This window comes from Acomys russatus, chromosome 16, assembly GCF_903995435.1.
Source record: "Acomys russatus chromosome 16, mAcoRus1.1, whole genome shotgun sequence".
In the NCBI taxonomy this organism is placed as follows: domain Eukaryota; kingdom Metazoa; phylum Chordata; class Mammalia; order Rodentia; family Muridae; genus Acomys; species Acomys russatus.
Genome location: NC_067152.1, coordinates 12,243,483 through 12,260,891, shown reverse-complemented (window position 1 = coordinate 12,260,891; position 17,409 = coordinate 12,243,483). Strand labels below are relative to the sequence as shown.

Sequence of the window (17,409 nt, the reverse complement as noted above, 5' to 3'; positions counted from 1 at the left end):
ATAAAATTAGTAGACAAGGTGTGCAAATGTAAAATGCTAAAGAGTGTGATGCTGCAATTAGGCAGCAGGAGAATCGCCCCATTATCTGACTTCAGTTCAGCACAGTAGGTCAGTTCTCAAAGGAAAAAGCTAAACACTTGGCTGGGTATGTATAGAGGTATGAAGAGGAAAGCATATAATGTCCCCAGACATTAGAGACAACTGCTGTGGCGACATGATTTAGCAAGGTCACCAGACACACGGTGTACATAACATTGTCACCGGAGCTCTGTAGTGAAGGAAAGTAACAGGTTGAGATTTTAAAATACTGTACATAGCAGGCTTTGAGAATTCATAATGAGTAAAGATTAAATTAAACCCTAGCGCAGCAGAAGTGAGGGGTGGCCAGAGATGAGGAAGGATTGTGAGAGTTCAAGGGGTTCTAAGCCAGGCATCTCCAAAATTAAAAAGAAACAGGTTATGTTCCCTTAATATACACAAACAGGGAGATGCAGATATTTACTTTTCTGGCCAGTTAATTTTTATCAAAAGCATAATGCCATTAAATTTCAATGGTCTTTACTGTACTTTAAAATTACCTGGAAAAGTGCCAAAGGTCTAAGAATGGAACAGGCAGCTCTGCACTGTCTACAGTGTCTGCAGCCTATTCTTAAGTAGGAAGAACTGTGAAAAGACCTGCATTTAAGCTGTCCTATGATCTATACTCACACACACACAATAAATACAGGCCCAGCAAGCAAAGACACTTGCCACAAATCTAACAGCCTGTGCTCCCTGCCCAGGACTCAGAAGGTAGAAGGAAAGAACTAACTCACGAGCTGTCTCTGACCGCCACCTACAATACCCTCTGCCTCATTCTGTTGAGGTGTTGGTGACAGTGGCAGCACCAGACGCCACAATTCCAACCACTCAGCTGCCCCTGGCAAAGGTTTCTTCTCCAAAATCCCCGTATAGGAGGGCAAATCACTTCAGTGCTAACAGAACTAACAGGGCAGCACTGTACAATGTACATATTGGGGAAACGCTTAGTCATTGGTTCACACATTCATGAAGCAGCCAGCATCTTCCTGCCCATCATGCAACCATGTGCTTGCCCAACGTGTTCTCTCTTTCCAGAAGCCTTGCTCATCTGTGTGGAACACAGCGAGACACTCTTGATTTTGCTTATAGGCAGCTGAAGAGAAAGCTTCCCATAAACCTCTGGGTCTGAGTGTCCCACAACTTGCCATGCTGCAAGACAAGCTCTGCTTTGTGCTGCCACCCACCACACAAGCTACACGGAACACACTGCCATAATGAAGTTGTATAGTTGTCTGGGTTCTACAACGCTCAGACAGGATGGCATTCCAGTTGGTGTGTGTTTGCCACTGAAACGGAGCTATGACCCAAATCAAGATGACACTAATTCTTTAAAACACAGAAAATTACTAATAGAAATTTTGAAGGTCAGGAATTTAACTGAAATCTGGGTCTACAGGGAAAACAGAAGGGATACAACTAAATTAGAAAATGAGTGGATAAAATCCTCTAAGTCAGACCAAAGCGACTGTCTTTTAACACACGTGTATCCAAATAAACAATAAATGTACTTTGTAATTTCTGTGAGAAGCACAGAGATGGATGTAATCCGGCTCAATTGAGCTACTCCTTATATAAGTGAGGTGTTTTCTATTAGGTTGCAAAGCAAATGTGTTGAAAACTTTTATCTAAACAATCTGTTAGCTGTTGTACATCTGACTAATATCCATAAAGGAAGTTATTAATATTTTATAGGGAAATCCTAATGTTCACATATTACAGTAGCCAAAGGAATGGAATTTATACAGTAATTTCAGTGAGAAAGGTTGATTGCTTCTATTTAAAGATCAAGGGCCTTTTCCCCTTCTAATGAAAAACCTTTAACAGTGATTGTAAACCACAGAACGATATAGTTCCTACAATGAGAAAGTATGAAAAATACAGTGACAAGCGCCAATAAGAAACCAGCAATGTTATCATCTATATGAACCAATAGAAAAAATTACTAGTCAAGCAAAAATAAATGCATTTACCCAAATTTTCTAAACTTTGAGTAATCACAAATAATAAACCCAGGCCTAAATTCTCAAATCCAAAACTAATTATGAAAACCTGAGCTGACCTGAGCTCCTAAAAAATGCAAGCAGCTGGGCAGTGGTGGTGCACACCTGAAACCCCAGCTCTAGGAAGGCAGAGACAGGCAATTGCTGTGAGGCAGCCTGATCTACAGAGAAATCCTGTCTTAAAAAGACAGAAAGAAAACCTATTAGCTCATCCCTATAGACGTTCTTCCATGCCATTCTTAATAATTAAGTGTTTGCAATATAACTTCTGTGTGATGACTAATTTTATGTCAGTTTGACACAAGCCAAGAGTCTAGAGGGAACTTAAACTGAGAAAACGCCTCCAAAGACTGGGTTGTAGTCAATCCTGTGGAGCATTTTCTTAATTAGTGATTGATGGACGAGGGCCCAGCCCATTGTGGGTGGGGTCATCCCTGGGCCGGTAGTCCTGGGCTCTATAAGAAGGCAGGGTCATGGGCTAGAGAGATGGCTCAGCGGTTAAGAGCACTGACTGCTCTTCCAGAGGCTCTGAGTTCAATTCCCAGCAACCACATGGTGGCTCACAACCATCTATAATGTGATCTGATGCCCTCTTCTGGCCTTCAGGGGTGAGAGCAGGCAGAGCAATGTATATATAATAAATAAATAAATAAATAAATAAATAAATCTTAAAAAAAAAAAGAAGAAGAAGAAGAAGGCAGGGTCAGCAAGCCATAAGGAGCAAGCCAGTGAGTGGCACCCTCCATAGCCTCTGCATCAGCTCCTGCCTCAGATTCCTGTCCTGACTTCCTTCAATGATGGACTATTGTGTGAAAGTGTAAGCCAAATAAATAATTTTATGGTTAGGGGTCACCACAACATGAGGCAATGTTGGGGTTGCAGCATTAGGAAGGCTGGGAGCCACTGCTCCACTGGTACAATTGAAGCTGGTAAGGTGGAGCTAAGAAATCAGTAGTGATTAAGAGAGTCCAGCAAGCCAGGCAGTGGTGGCACATACCTTTAATCCCAATACTCGGGAGGCAAAGGCAAGGGCAGCCTGGTCTACAGAGTGAATTCCAGGACAGCCAGGGCTAAAACAAAAAAGCCCTCTCAAAAAAAAAAAAAAACAGGGGGAGGAGATGGGGGGGAGGGGGAGAAGGATGAGGAAGGGTGTGTGTGTATATGTGTGTGTGTGTGTGTGTGTGTGTGAGAGAGAGAGAGAGAGAGAGAGAGAGAGAGAGAGAGAGAGAAGGAGGAGGAAGAGGAGGAGGAGGAGGAGGAGGCGCAGCAGCAGCAGCAGCAGCAGCATTGAGATGAAATCTTCTGGGATGTGTTTCCTCAGAGTGAGTACACATGGAGTGGAGAGCAGCTGAGGCTTGGCACCTTGTGGGAGAGCTGGAGTGCCTGAGCAGAGCCCAAAGCTGGTAACTGGGTAAAGTACAATATGGTAACAGCAAGTGACCCCAGCATTTTGGAGGTGCCAGTAGCACGGAACAACCACCAAGAAGAGCTGCCGAAGTGACCCAAGCCCTCTGGAGGAGCCCAGAGGATGCCAAGATCCAGACGCTAGGCCCTGGGTTATTTACACTGCTGGAGTTTGGTTCTGCCTTGTTCATATTGTGACTGTGCTCTTCCCTCATATTGTGAGGCTCTTGCCTCATAAAATAACAGCATATCTAGCTTATTTTTTATGTTAAAGGGGCCCATAGTTGAGAAACTTTTACAAAGACCAAACACTTAAGGTGTTTTAAATGGTAGATGTTTTGTAATGGACTGTAATGTTTAATATTTGTGATATGAATCTGAGATCATGAGAATGAATCAAAAAGAAAGAAACAAAAAAAGAAAGAAGAAAAGGTTATATCCTAAAAAGTGTGGTTGTGTTTCAAGGTGTCAATTGTGCTGTTTTCATCACAGGTATAAAAACTTTAACTAAGAAACTGTTGGCAATCACTGCATCACAGCATTTGTTATAAAGGGCAAGCTCTACAAAAAGCATTGTAACTAGCCAGGAAGCCAGCACAGTGGGAGCTTCTATATTTCCATCACTCCGGAGGCTAAGATGGGAGGATGACCTGGTTTCTGGGACAGCCTGGGCAATGGAGTGAGCGCCACACCAGCTTGGGCTTAACTGAGATCTTGCCTCAAAACACCACTAACAAAAAGTAAGTAACTAGCCAAAGACCCTGTCTCAAAGCAACAAAATAGGCACAGTGTCACCATCACTACATTCACCATAATAAAAGTAAAAATAAAGGAAAGAAATTCTCAGTGAGAGGAACCTCACCCTGGCCCACAGGTGGTGGTGAAGAGGTTTGGATATGAAATGGCCTCCACAGAGCTCTGGTTCCACCATCACTTACATGTAACATTCCACACGGGCATGCGGAAACCAAAGGCCAACGCTGGCTGGACGTCTACCTCAATCATCCTCCCGGTATTTCTGGGTGGCAGATCTTTCAGTGAACTACTGTCACCAATTTGGCCAGCTTGCATGTCAGTGAGCACCACAGGCCTCTGCTCCTCACCCGCAGGTCTTCACCCACCTTTTACATGAGTATTGTGGGTCCATGTTTACACAGAAAGCACTTTACCCTCTGAGCCATCTCCACAACCCTGTGGTACTACTTTGAAAACTGTGGGGTCTACAGTTAGAATCAAGTCACTAGTAGGAGCGCCTTTGTAGGTTATGGTTCACTGTGATTCTGGCCTGTGGTCTCACCTTCCTGGTGATCAGCTGCCATGTAAAAATCCACATGCTCCCACCGCTGCTGCCTACACACACACACAGCCCCTCCATCATGCACTCCCTGTCAGAGGGACAGAAATCTCTGAGCTGAGCTGACATGAGCCTCTAAGCAGCTTCCCACAGGTGCTATGTAACAGTGCAAAACCAGTTACCATCATTAGGGAAACAGATTGGCAGGTCCTGAAAAGGTAAACAGTATCACCAGTGCCCCGATGGATCCACCTGTAGGCATATACCCGATGGAACTGAAAGCATATGTCTACACAAAAGCCAATGCATCAATGCCCACAACAGCATTGTTCATATATGCCTGTAACACAGACACAGTGGGATAGGCATAGAAAAAGACTATTCTGCAGTTCTGACATGTTCTGACATGTGGATGAACCTCGAAAACATGCTAAGTGAAAGAAACAGAGACTCAAATAGTCTGATCATATACAAATCCGTTTGTCTAAGATATGCTGAACAGGTAAACCCACAGAGACAGGCGCAGACTGGTGGCTGCCTTGGTTAGAGGGAGGAAATAAGGATTGACTGCTTAATGGGTGCATGTTCCTTCAGTGAGGAAAATGGGTTAGAGCCAGGTAACAGGGAACTGTTCTGCAACATTTCCGATGCACTACAGTTTAGCATGGTGTGTTTTATGAATCCACTTCAGTTTTAGGAAAGGAAAGCAGGCAGTGTGCATGCCTGACAGAGTAATAAAAAATTTAAAAAAAAAAAAAAAAAAAAAAAACCTAACACAGAGCTAATATAAGCAGCAGGGCCTGGAACTGAACCTGGAGACTAGAGCACACCACACGAGCGCTACCACTGCTTATCACACTCACAATGCAGGGAACATTTTAGTCCAAAGATAGCTTACTTTTTGATAGACTTACCAGTAATCAGTTCAATTATTTTATCACATGTATAAAATATACACACTATTATACTGACTGTTTCCAGGTTTAAAAAAAAAAAAAGGAGAGTGGTGGGGCTTAAATCAAAAAAGCCAAAATGGGAAATGACCAAAACCTAGGAAGTGAACAGAGTTTAGGTTGCGCACACTGCACACTTGAGCGGTCTTGCACATCATTGCCTTCCAAAGGCTTGCTAGGTTATAAACTAGGTTTCAAGAATCCACAGAACGAGGAATCACTAGGACTCTGCAAATATTGTGTATGGTGCTGAGGACCTCAGCATTTTTTTAAATACATGAGGTAATCCATGCTAATATTGTATCTTTGAAATTTAAATACCTCCTAAGAGGGAGCAGGAGATAAACACAGCCTGAGAGTGGGGCATACAAAAGCATTTGCCACCAAGCCAGACAATCTCACATAAATCCTGGGACCCAAATTACAGAAGGAGAGAAACAACCCCAAAAGCCGCCTTCTGCCCCTACTTATGTTCTAAAACACACGCACCCACATGTGTGCACATCTGATCCGATAAACAAGAGTAAACAATTCAAAACAAGATGGAAGACAGGAATGATAACTCATTGGATATTAAACTTAATTCCTAACTCAATAGAATATGGAAAATTTATCAAGTCTACTCTTTAATTATTGGACCACCACGACATGTTTTGCATTCAGGTATTGTGCAAGTTACAGTCCAGTCATGTTGTAACCTAGAACATGTTTTCAGAACGGAAGAAAGAAAGAAAGAAAGAAAGAAAGAAAGAAAGAAAGAAAGAAAGAAGAAAAGAAAGAAAGAAAGAGACAGACAGACAATGACTCACACTTTAATGCCAAGTGAAATATGGCTTTTATGATTTCAAAATACTAAACATTAATACCATTTCCTTTACAAAGACCATTATTTCCATTCATGATATTTAACAGATTGAAACAAAATTAGAAAAAGTGCAACAAAGTATCCCGAGAAAGTGACATTTTCCAAGAATGTGCAATGTTTAAGAAAAATACAAAATAGCAAAGACATTTAAAATCTACCAAGAATTGTAAGAAGCATGGAAACATTTATTTTTAAATAGGAAAAAGCTGCACAATCTTCAACATGTGTTACTAAAATCTAATCCGTTAAATGTGAGAGGGAAATGCTGATAGCATTATAGCATTGTGTCATTATTCAGAGCCTGACAAACAAAAGCCTGATGCTCTCATTCTTTATTGACTAGTATTTAAAAAAAGGGAAGAAGATGGAAACTTCCTCATATTCCAAGCTAAAGCTGTGATTAGCCTACTTCGTAACTCTTTGTTCTGAGTAAGCCCTGGTAACTTAAAACATGCTAATAAGGATACTGTCACAAAGCAGCCTCAAGCCAAGGAGTGAGTGAGCAATGCCATCTCCACATACAAAGAGGAGGGGAGTTAGAAGAGAAGCTGAAATGAAGACAACCATTCTTCTCATTTTGTTTTGAAAACCGGTCTTCTCTGTAGGATGCCTTTATCTTCCAGTGCCGGGATTAAAGGCCTGTGCCGCCACACCTTGACTCTGATAGTTTTCTGGAATCAACTTGGTGCCAAAGATGGAATATTCAACACCACAACTGGTTACTATCAAATATATAATCATTTTTAAAGTATAAAAATTGGGGGCTAGAAATGGCTCGTTGGTTAAAAGAGCTTGCTCCACTTCCAGAGGACCTGAATTCAGTTCCCAGCAAGCACATGGTGGCTTACAAGCACTTGTAACTCCAGTTCCAGGGGATCCAACACCCTCCTCGGGCCTTCTCAAGCACTAGACGCACACGCACACATACACAAATAATAAAATTAAGCATATAAAAAATTATAGTCTAGGGGCTAGAGAGATGGCTCAGGTCCTGAGTTCAATTCTCAGCAACCACATGGTGGCTCAACCATTTATATTGGTATGTGATGCCCTCTTCTGGTGTGCAGGTGTCCACAGACAGAGCACTCATATATGTAAAATAAATAAATAAATCTTTTTTAAAGTATATTCCAGTTATATGTATGGGGCATACACAAAATTAACATATAAATATAAAATGTAGCGCATTTAAAAAACCTTTCAGCAAATTTTAGACCAAAAAGTTACAAGTAAAATACTTGGTATATAGATAAGAGTTCCATAGCAGGAAGAAGCACACAGTAGTAATTATGACAGTGCTATTGTAACTACACACACAACATTTTAGCTCTTCTGTTCACTTTAAATCATTTCCAAATCCATGGGCTCATGCATACATAAGAAGTCACAAGGGAGACACTGCTGGCAGTGCTGAGAATGCCCATTGGAGAAAAGCCCCACCATTCTCAAGAGCAAAGAGAATCCAAGCTGTTCCACCAAAAAACTGCTACCAAAACAGACATGCTTTATCTTATGCAAAAGTTATTAAAACATTCTTAATGACAGAATGTAAGCAAACAGATTAAACAAATCCAGTTAGTAGCATTTGTACATTTCTCAGATTTATAGGACTTATACTAAATTGCAGGCTTGCAGAGCGCAGAGGTTCAGTGTTCTCTGTTGGACATAGTATTACTCAGTGAAAGGATGAAAGATGTTTTATGTAGGAGTTGAAAGGATTAATGTTAAGTATCTTAGAAGACTTAAGCCACTCTATTTGACACATTTCTGGCCGTGGCACCCACTACAGTTGCATGCTAACACACAGGATGTATGCTACCCCAGCAAGACCAGGGCGGGGGGGGGGGGGGGGGAGCGGTGTCCTGATGTGAATTACAGACCTTGGGTAAGAAAGATATGTCGATGGAGGCTGGGGAGACAGTGCCTACCACAGTCATTATTAATCAAGAACATGCCCCCACAGACCAATCCATGGAGTCACTTTCTAAATTCAGACTCCCTCTTCCCAGATGACCCTAGCTTATGTCAGGTTGACAAAAAGATGACCAATACAACCTTCAATTCACTTGCTCTGATATTTTGAAATCACCTTTTCCTGGACATGGTGGTATCTGCCTGAAATTGCAGCACTTAAGCTAAAGCTGGGTAAATCCAGGTAAATGGCATCCTGAGCTACACAGCAAGATGATCTCTCAAAACAACAGTACAGGCAACATGTTCTCTAAAGATCTCTTCTGAAATCTACCTTAGAGAGAACTGACAGACAAATGAAGCCAAGACAGCTACTCTGGAAATAGATTTCATTTCTGAAGCAACTACCCCAGTGTTCAAAATCCTGCCCTTGGCAATCCTGACTTTTCTCACAGATGTTCTGATATTCCATTCTCCTTCACATTAACCATGGGAACCTGCACTTGACGGCCGCAGACATCACTGTTAGGCGCCCACATGTGTGTTACCTCACTTCATCCTTACCACGACCCTACAAGCACTGACCTCTTCCCCTTGACTATCTGATCCATTCTTCATCAGAGAGGGCTGCGATCTATGATACTCCGCATCAACTGTCACAGACACTACTTCTAACAACAGCCGAGACTTTAGTTCCTCAACATGGGTGATTACTTATTTAAGTTGTTAGGGTTCATTTACTGCTACAGACACAGCAAAGAACTTACTCATAAAAAGACTGAAGCTACAGATGGGGTATGCTGGCGCATGCCTATAACCACAGAACTTAAGTCTCAGAGTCTGAGGCCTAACAAAGTACGTAACAAGTACAAGACCAGCCATGGCTACACAGAAGGAAGCTGCAACCCTGGCTTCATTAGCATCAGGTTTCCAAATAACCAGAGAAAACCCACACATCGGCCAGAGAGGCTGAGCAGCCAAGGGCGCAGTGAACAACACTGAGTACTGTACTGTAGCTTAAGTTTGGGCATACTAAAATCTCACTCCCCGAACTCCTTCAGAAAACAAAGTAAGTTCACACTTGTAATAGGAATGTTACTTAGCAAAATGGCCTACAGACACGCCCACAAGCCAAGCTCATCAAGGAACTTCTTCAACTGAGGTTCCTTCTTCATAAACAAAATGAGCCACCACAACGAATGTCCCATTAGAACGTTCTATTATAATGCTCACTTAGAACATATACTTTATAAAAAACTACAAAACCATACAAATTCTATTCCACTTCCCTACTTTATTAGTTAATTCTGATAGACAATAAAATATGGAAAGCCAACAGATACAGGAAAAAGAAAACCACGGATATGGCTCAGCTGGGCTGTCTTGCATGCTTCGTTCCCAGCACTGACCCTGAGACACACAATCATCTTTACTCCAGTTCCATAGATGCGATGCCATCTTCAGGCCTCATGGGGTCATGTCGCATGCATGTGGTCCACGGGCATACATGTAGCCTCCATATTCACACACAAAAAAAACTAAAGACAATCTGGACACGGAACCCCAACACTGAAGGGCCTAGAGTGGAAGAGTCAGGGTAAGTTGGAGGCAGCCTGGGCTACCTAGTGAGACCCTGTAAGGGACAGAAAGATGTCTCAGTTTGTGAAGGTATTTGCCATGTAGACTTGACTGCCTAAGTTTGTCCCCCAGAACCTACACCTGCACATGTTGTCACAACTAAGAAATACATTATAGAGCCGAGAATGTTAAGGCAGTAAACAGTACTTGTCTCACATTAAGATATGACTGCCTCACTAGTTAAGGGCTAGGGGTTTTGAGGATCTCACTGTGTAGCTTCCTTCTGAGTGCTGAATACAGGTGTGTACCACTATACCCAGCTTGGATACTAGTATACAAATTTGGAGTCATGGTATAATAAAGAAACAGTGAAATATAATCAGAAAAATATAAGAACTGGTTATAGTGAAAGAAATCTCATACACAGAATCATATATACATAGAATCTTGTTCAGAATTATTTCCTAATTCTGCTTCTCTACTATTATAAATAAAAATCAGAAATAATTTTACTTATCATCAGTCTTGTATTTCCATAGTTAAGTGAAAAACATGATAAAGCAGAAATGAGAATATTCATGTCTGACCAACTAACAAAAGCTATTAACGAACGAAATTCTGAGAAGCAAACTTAGCAACCACAAAGAGAACCCACTACAGAACAACCTGCCTACTTGTGTTTCTCCACTGTCACTGCAGAATCCAGAATCTATTCATGTGCAGGAAATTTAAATATAAATGAAATTAGTGCACACCACTTGGGGAAGACTCAGTTTCTATTCCCAGGACCCACAGTGTGGCTCACAGGCATTTGTACTTCAATGCCAGTGGATCTGACACCCTCTTCTGGCCTGCACCAGGCACACACGTGGTGCACAGACATACATGCAGGCAAAGTATCCATACAAAAATAAAATAAAATAATTTTTCATTGTTTACCTGGCTGTCCTCTCACACATTCTGGACATGATTCCCAACCTCTATCTACAGCAGCACACAGCAGCCGGGCAACTGACTCGCTCTTCTGTTTCCCAGAGTCTCATACTGAGCTTGAATCCCCTGAACTGCCTGCCTCGTCCTTCTCTCAGCATCCATCCCACAGAGCAACACGACAAATACTAGCCGCTGCTGTGGGGAAGACCACTTACACACTGCTAAAACCAGCACAGCCCAGCTGGAGGATAAAGAGGAGCTCCTCATGTCTTCTTTAATCCCAGAACTTGAGGCAGAGGCTGCCAGATCTTTGTGAGCCAGCCTGGCCTAAATAATGAGTTCCAGGCCAGCCAGGGCTATTTGAGTAAGCCTGTCTCAAAAGAAATAATTTTATATAATTATTTTTTAAGCTTTTAGAAATAAATGTGTAAGTAACCAAAAAGCAGTTGTCGCGTTTGGCAGTATTGGTACTTTTCCTATAGACAGACATGAACATGTGAGCATTATCTCTTTTAAGGATAGTAGAGCTGAGCAAGACAAGGAAGGCAAAATAACAAGGGAAACCTGAGCGGCATACTGCCTTCAACATGAGGAATTTAATTCTGGAGTAATTCATTAGAGGTGAACACATATCATTGTCTTGGGACTGGATACAAGTTTTTATTAGCATAGGTATGGAACAACACAATAACTATTTGTAACATCTTTGAAACTTGGCAGTTCAAAAAAACAGCCCCCATTCACAAATAAAACGATGCAGATGCATGGTCACAGGTGCTACACAAATGTGTACGTATACAAAGGAAAAGATCACCGTTACACTGGAGCAATTAGTGAGCATAACCCAATCACAGAAGGACGTGGATCTCAGCCCAGCCTTGAATGAAATTTAATATTCTGTTATAAGGAATAAAAATTCACTTTACTTCCCAGTATAAAAAAAAAATTTACAGCATCCTAACTATTAAAAATTATAGCTATCCATTCAGGATGGCTAAATAAAAGAGGCTGCCAAAACAAGTTTCTACCTAAAATGATGATTTTATTGGCATTAAGAAGCCACAATGCTCTTGGTCTTCCTTGAGAATTGTTAAGGGCTGGAACTGATCCAAGTTCACAGGGAATTCCAACACCAGGGTAGACGATATGCAATCTTCGTGCCTCAGAAAACCTAAGATGAGAGGCCTACACGGGTGTAATATAGCACATAGATGCTCTCAGCAGAAGATGAAAAAACAAAGGATGGGGGAGAGGTTCGTTTATTCCACACATGTATACATGTAGGAGGCCAGGAATCCTCTGCAAGATTAAAGAATGCTCTGCAGCTCCGAGGGGCCCTGGGATCTTTCCCCCGGCTCCTTCTCAGTCCTCCTCAGCTGCCAGAGGACTAACAATGGGCTCTGTAAATTCCCACTTATACTTCTAAGATTAAGCAAGTCAACTCTTGGCAGTCTGACACTGAAATCTGTGACCTCAGAATTCATTTGGTAAAGCACGCTCTCGGGCCTGAATTTGCCTTTTAAAGGGGGCAGAATGCTTCTTCTTATAAGATACCCCCACAAAGACAGCTTCTTTATATTTTTGAACCTAAATCTTAAAGTAGAAACATTGAAAAGGAAAAAAATTAAAAATAAAAACCTACCTCACGCAAGCCTCAGCTCACTGGCTCGCTGTCACATTGATTTATGACAGTTATTTCTTAGGGAAAGGAAGACACAGATGCAAACAATTACTCTATTTTTGTAGGCAACAAGTGAGGTGGGTGGTAACTGAGAAATTTTTTTTTAATTCTGTCACAATATTCTGCTTTTTCTTAAGAAACCCTCCTCACACAACAAACGCTCGCCACATCAGAGAATTTCCAGGGCCTGAAGCACCACTTTGATTCCAGACCGCTGCAGGCATTAGCAGGAGGTAATTAGGGTAAAAAGTTCAGCCACAGTTCCATGGCTAGAGTCCTGCCAGAAATAAATTTCCTCTCTATTCACTGTACCCCTCCTTACAGATCATATTGAAAACACATTTATCTTTGTAGAGTTTGTTCCTCTTCTAATTAACTTTATGGCATTTACAGTATTTAATAATTTAAAATGGCTGCAATTGCAGCAGTTTTATCTTTCATGGTAGATGGGTGTGTTATCATTTTCCAAGACTGCTGTTTGACGAGTGACTCACAGACCTGCACTGCAGCTGTTCATTCCTCTCTCTCAAACCTAAGCTTTACTCTCCCCTTGTTACAGAAAGACACAAACTTGACAAACCTATTCAGAAGATATCCTCCCAATCCTCATGAAAAATGAAAGCGTTGGAGTACTCTGCATTCAGTCAAAGCAGGAAAAGTATTCCAAGCCACCAGATTTTTTACAGTGTTTCATATTTTTCACAGAAAGACATATGAATTCTTACATTCAAGTGAGTGATAAATGAAATATACTAAACTTTTGCGTCTCAATAATTTAAAACGCTACAAGGCAATCAAAGACCCTTTTGCAGTTCAGTGTCCCTATTCCTCCAAGTGCCTCTTCCCACGCCCACGTAAAGGATGTGCTAAACAGGACAGTTAGCTCTCTGCTTTAACCCTCATTGTACTTGGTGTTTGAAAAATGAGATGCTAATTAACTCTATCCCACAAGCCCTAACTGCCACCATGTTCTGACAGTATAAAAATCAGTGACAGGAACTCAACCCAACACCTCTTTTTAAACAATGGACTCAAGAAAAATCTAAAATCTTAGAGTAGCAGTGATAACCTTTGGACCCAAAAATATATTTTTAAATAATATCCATTTGTTTATGAACATAATGCTCTGAAGCACAAAATATAAAAGAATCCTTTTTCAGAAAAGCCCAGCTACTTGATGCACAGCACCCTGAGGCGTGAGTACTAGCTACACAGTCATAAAAAGGGAGCAAGGCTCTCGGAGGACACAGGGCAGAACTCAGCTTCAGGGACTCTGTAAAACATGTCCTCCTCTGCTGCATACCAGATGACCTTTACGACAAAGTGACTATTGAGAACTTCCTATCTGACCTTTTTCCCACTCATGATTTAAATGACACTGAGGACTCGTGCCACCCTCTAGGGTCTGTTCTAACCAGACTTGTGCCACAAAATCATGTTTTGTGCTATTACAGTTGAACTGCCGTTTCTCAAACAGAAAGACACTAACTGACAGCATTCAGTAGCTGGGCTCAGAGTAGAGGGCAGCAAAGCTACGCTGATTCAACATGACTACAAATGGGAAAATGGTGCTCCATGATTTCAATACCCAGTCTCACAGGAAACCTCCTATAACAGAGGTAAGGACACGCTTGACTACATGTTCTGGCCATTGGAATCCCATACCGATCAACAGAGGTTTCTAGAATACATAAAACTACTTGCATATATCTAAAGAGACATCACCCAGCGATTCCATTCCTAGTTATTGATGCCAAACAAACAGAAAACGCACACGTGCACACTTGGGTGTGTGTGTGTGTGTGTGTGTGTGTGTGAGAGAGAGAGAGAGAGAGAGAGAGAGAGAGAGAGAGAGAGAGAGAGAGAGAGAGAGAGAGAGAGAGAGTCATGCGCACTGGGATGCAGATCACTGGTAGAGCATTTGCATTTGCTTAGCATGTGGTACTCAGAGCCACCGGAAGAAACAGATAGAGATACCTGAGAGCCAACCTCACACCACTATCATACCACTATTAGTTTTTATTAGTTTTAATCCCTATTAGTTTTTACATCTGCACAACTTGTTGCCTACAAAGACGAGGGTGTCTTGACTTTAACCCTAATGACATTAACACATATAATTCTCTGCTATCAAAAGCTGATCTTTATAGAATGTTTATCAGCACCCTTGACTCTACCCACATGCCACACGCCTCCTCCTACCCTGCCACACAACTGTCACCAGAACCTGCCAAGCGACCTGTAGAGGAGACAGCATTTTCATCTTTCAATTTGGAAACAATGCCTTGCCGTAGTAATGCAGGAGTAGATGACAGAGTGCCTGGTGTGCCATGAAACAGCATTTAAAAGCTTCATAGAAAAAAAAAGGGGAAGCACTTGAATCAAGCAGTTCTCTGAGATTGCTATGTAAATGGCATGCTAGGTGACCTATAACAAACATCTTAAAATCATATACACAATGTATGATTAACCCAGTAGCAAACAAAGATCTCTTACATTTTACTGTGTCTGTGTTATAATTTACTCAGTAAATTACATCCATATAGTCTTTGATTATAACAGATTTCAACCTTAGTTAAAGCAAATTACCTTCCTCAAAACCCCAGTTCTCTAATACAATAAAATCAACAAGTAACACAATTAGTGACATTTGGAAAGCTTTTATTCCGGTTAAATACCATACACTGTATCAACACAAGATCATGCTGGGAGTGATGCTGCGGGCACTCCTGTCGTTCCAGCTACTCAAGAGGTTGAGGAAAGGGAGCCACTATAGCCTGGCAGACCAGCTATTTAGACCAGCAGGACACCACAGAGGGCCTTCATCTCAACAACAACAACAAAACGTGCGCGCGCGCGCGCACCCGCACACCAAATCTTCCTAGAATATGGCCTAAAAACTAAGGCTCTTTGCAGTGCATCCTTGAGATAATCGAAGCCCAGGAGTTAACTCTTTGCAGGGTTATTCACTGCTCACATGCTCTGTTCTGCCAGCAGAGTAAGCGTGCCTGGGTGGAATTCCACAAAGTCAGAATCTATGCAGATGTTCCTTCCCTTTTGGTTTCCTCTAATTTGCAAATCTTGTAATCTAAGCCTGAAGTTGACTGAACCAACATTTAAACCAGCATAGCAGTATCAGCCAAAAACTCAATGTGTTTTCTATTTAAATGTCAAGACTGCATCCTTTTTGGTGGCTGAAAAAACTGTTGTTTTGAAATGATTACACAGTGGAGCTGCAAGCCCTTTAGTAGTTTTATGAACTGCTTCTAAAAGGAAAGCTGTGCTTTTAAAAGGCCTTTAGGTTCTGAATCGGAAAGGAAACGTGGAACACAAGATGCTCACTTTTATATCTTTACCCATTGAAGTTACCTTAAACTAGACAACAGCAAAGTGGTTAGTTTATTACTAAATTGAGATTCCAGTGCTATTCTGAGCCTTACTACCTTGAAGCAAGCTTCTCCTATGGGAGGGAGGGACCCACAAGGATACATTACAGCTGGGCATGAGAAAACCACTGTGGGGGATGGCTATGCTCATTATCTTGATTGGAGTGATGGTTTCATGGGTATATGCAGATGTCAAAATGTATCAAACTGCACATATTAAGTACATGCAGTTAATCATGTTTCAATTATGCCTCAATAAAAATCTATGTATGGCATTATACTCATGAGCTTCTGTAGGGAATATAAGCAAATTACAATTTTCAGAGGAAGTAAAGACCCCTAAATGCAGTCCTAGGTTAGTCCATTAGGACTGGCAAGGCTACAGCAGAAGCCGCAGAGTAAGGAAGCTGTGCTCCCCCAAAAAGCACAAGGTGAGCAGGCTGTGCTCCCAATAAAAGCACAGGCTTTTATCTCAGATCAGAAGAGAAGTCCTGCTAGTGTTTGCTGTCTCTGCCTATCTCTCCATTTGAAACACCTTACTGTGTGCCGCACCTGACACACACCAGACTGTAGTGAGAGCTTGAACACACTGCCTCGCTCCACCCTCACAGGAAGACAGCATGGCAGCCCAGGGTCGCCATGAGGAACTCTGAGGCCAAGAGCTGTCGCATGTCTGGCTCTTCATCTGCAGCTTTTCGCTAGCACCACCATTGCTTCTATTATTCCTGTACTTTCAGCCACGGGTTTGCAGAGCATGGGGACTAGAAAACACCCACTACAGAAAACAAGAAACAAGAAGAAATGAAAACAAGACGTCATTACATGCAGGTTTCCTTCAAAGACATCTTTATTTAAATCTGAGTTCAGTTCCTAGAATCTTAAAAAAAAATGTAGTGGCTCAAATCTGTAATGCCAGCACTCATACAGTGATATAGGGGCAGACACAGAATTATCCAGAAGCTTGCTGTCCAGTATCACACAGGACACAACAGGGCAGAAATAAGAAAAACCTTTTTGAAGTGAAGGTAATGTGAAAACGGATCCCAAAAGGTGTCATTAGACTTCCACACATGCACTGGGGCACCCATTCAAGTGTACATGCACATACATACACAACCAGCTCATTGGTAGGTAGGTAGGTAACAGGGCATTCAGGAGGCAGAAGCAGGAGAATCTCTAAATGCAAGCCCAATCTGATCTACACAGCAAGTTCCAGAACAACCAGGGCTACATGTGAGACCTTTTCTTTAAAAAAGAAAAAGGAAGAGGCTCTCCTTCAATACCACAAGATAAAAAGCTGAAATATATCAGTAACAACGTAAT

At 41.7% G+C, this 17,409-nt stretch overlaps 1 protein-coding gene across 8 annotated transcripts in view; it reads right to left on the bottom strand.

Annotated features, from left to right (window-relative positions):
• Bcas3 (BCAS3 microtubule associated cell migration factor) overlaps nt 1-17,409 on the bottom strand; it is a 464,077-nt gene that overhangs the window by 384,541 nt on the left and 62,127 nt on the right. The gene's annotated exons all lie outside the window — the stretch shown is intronic.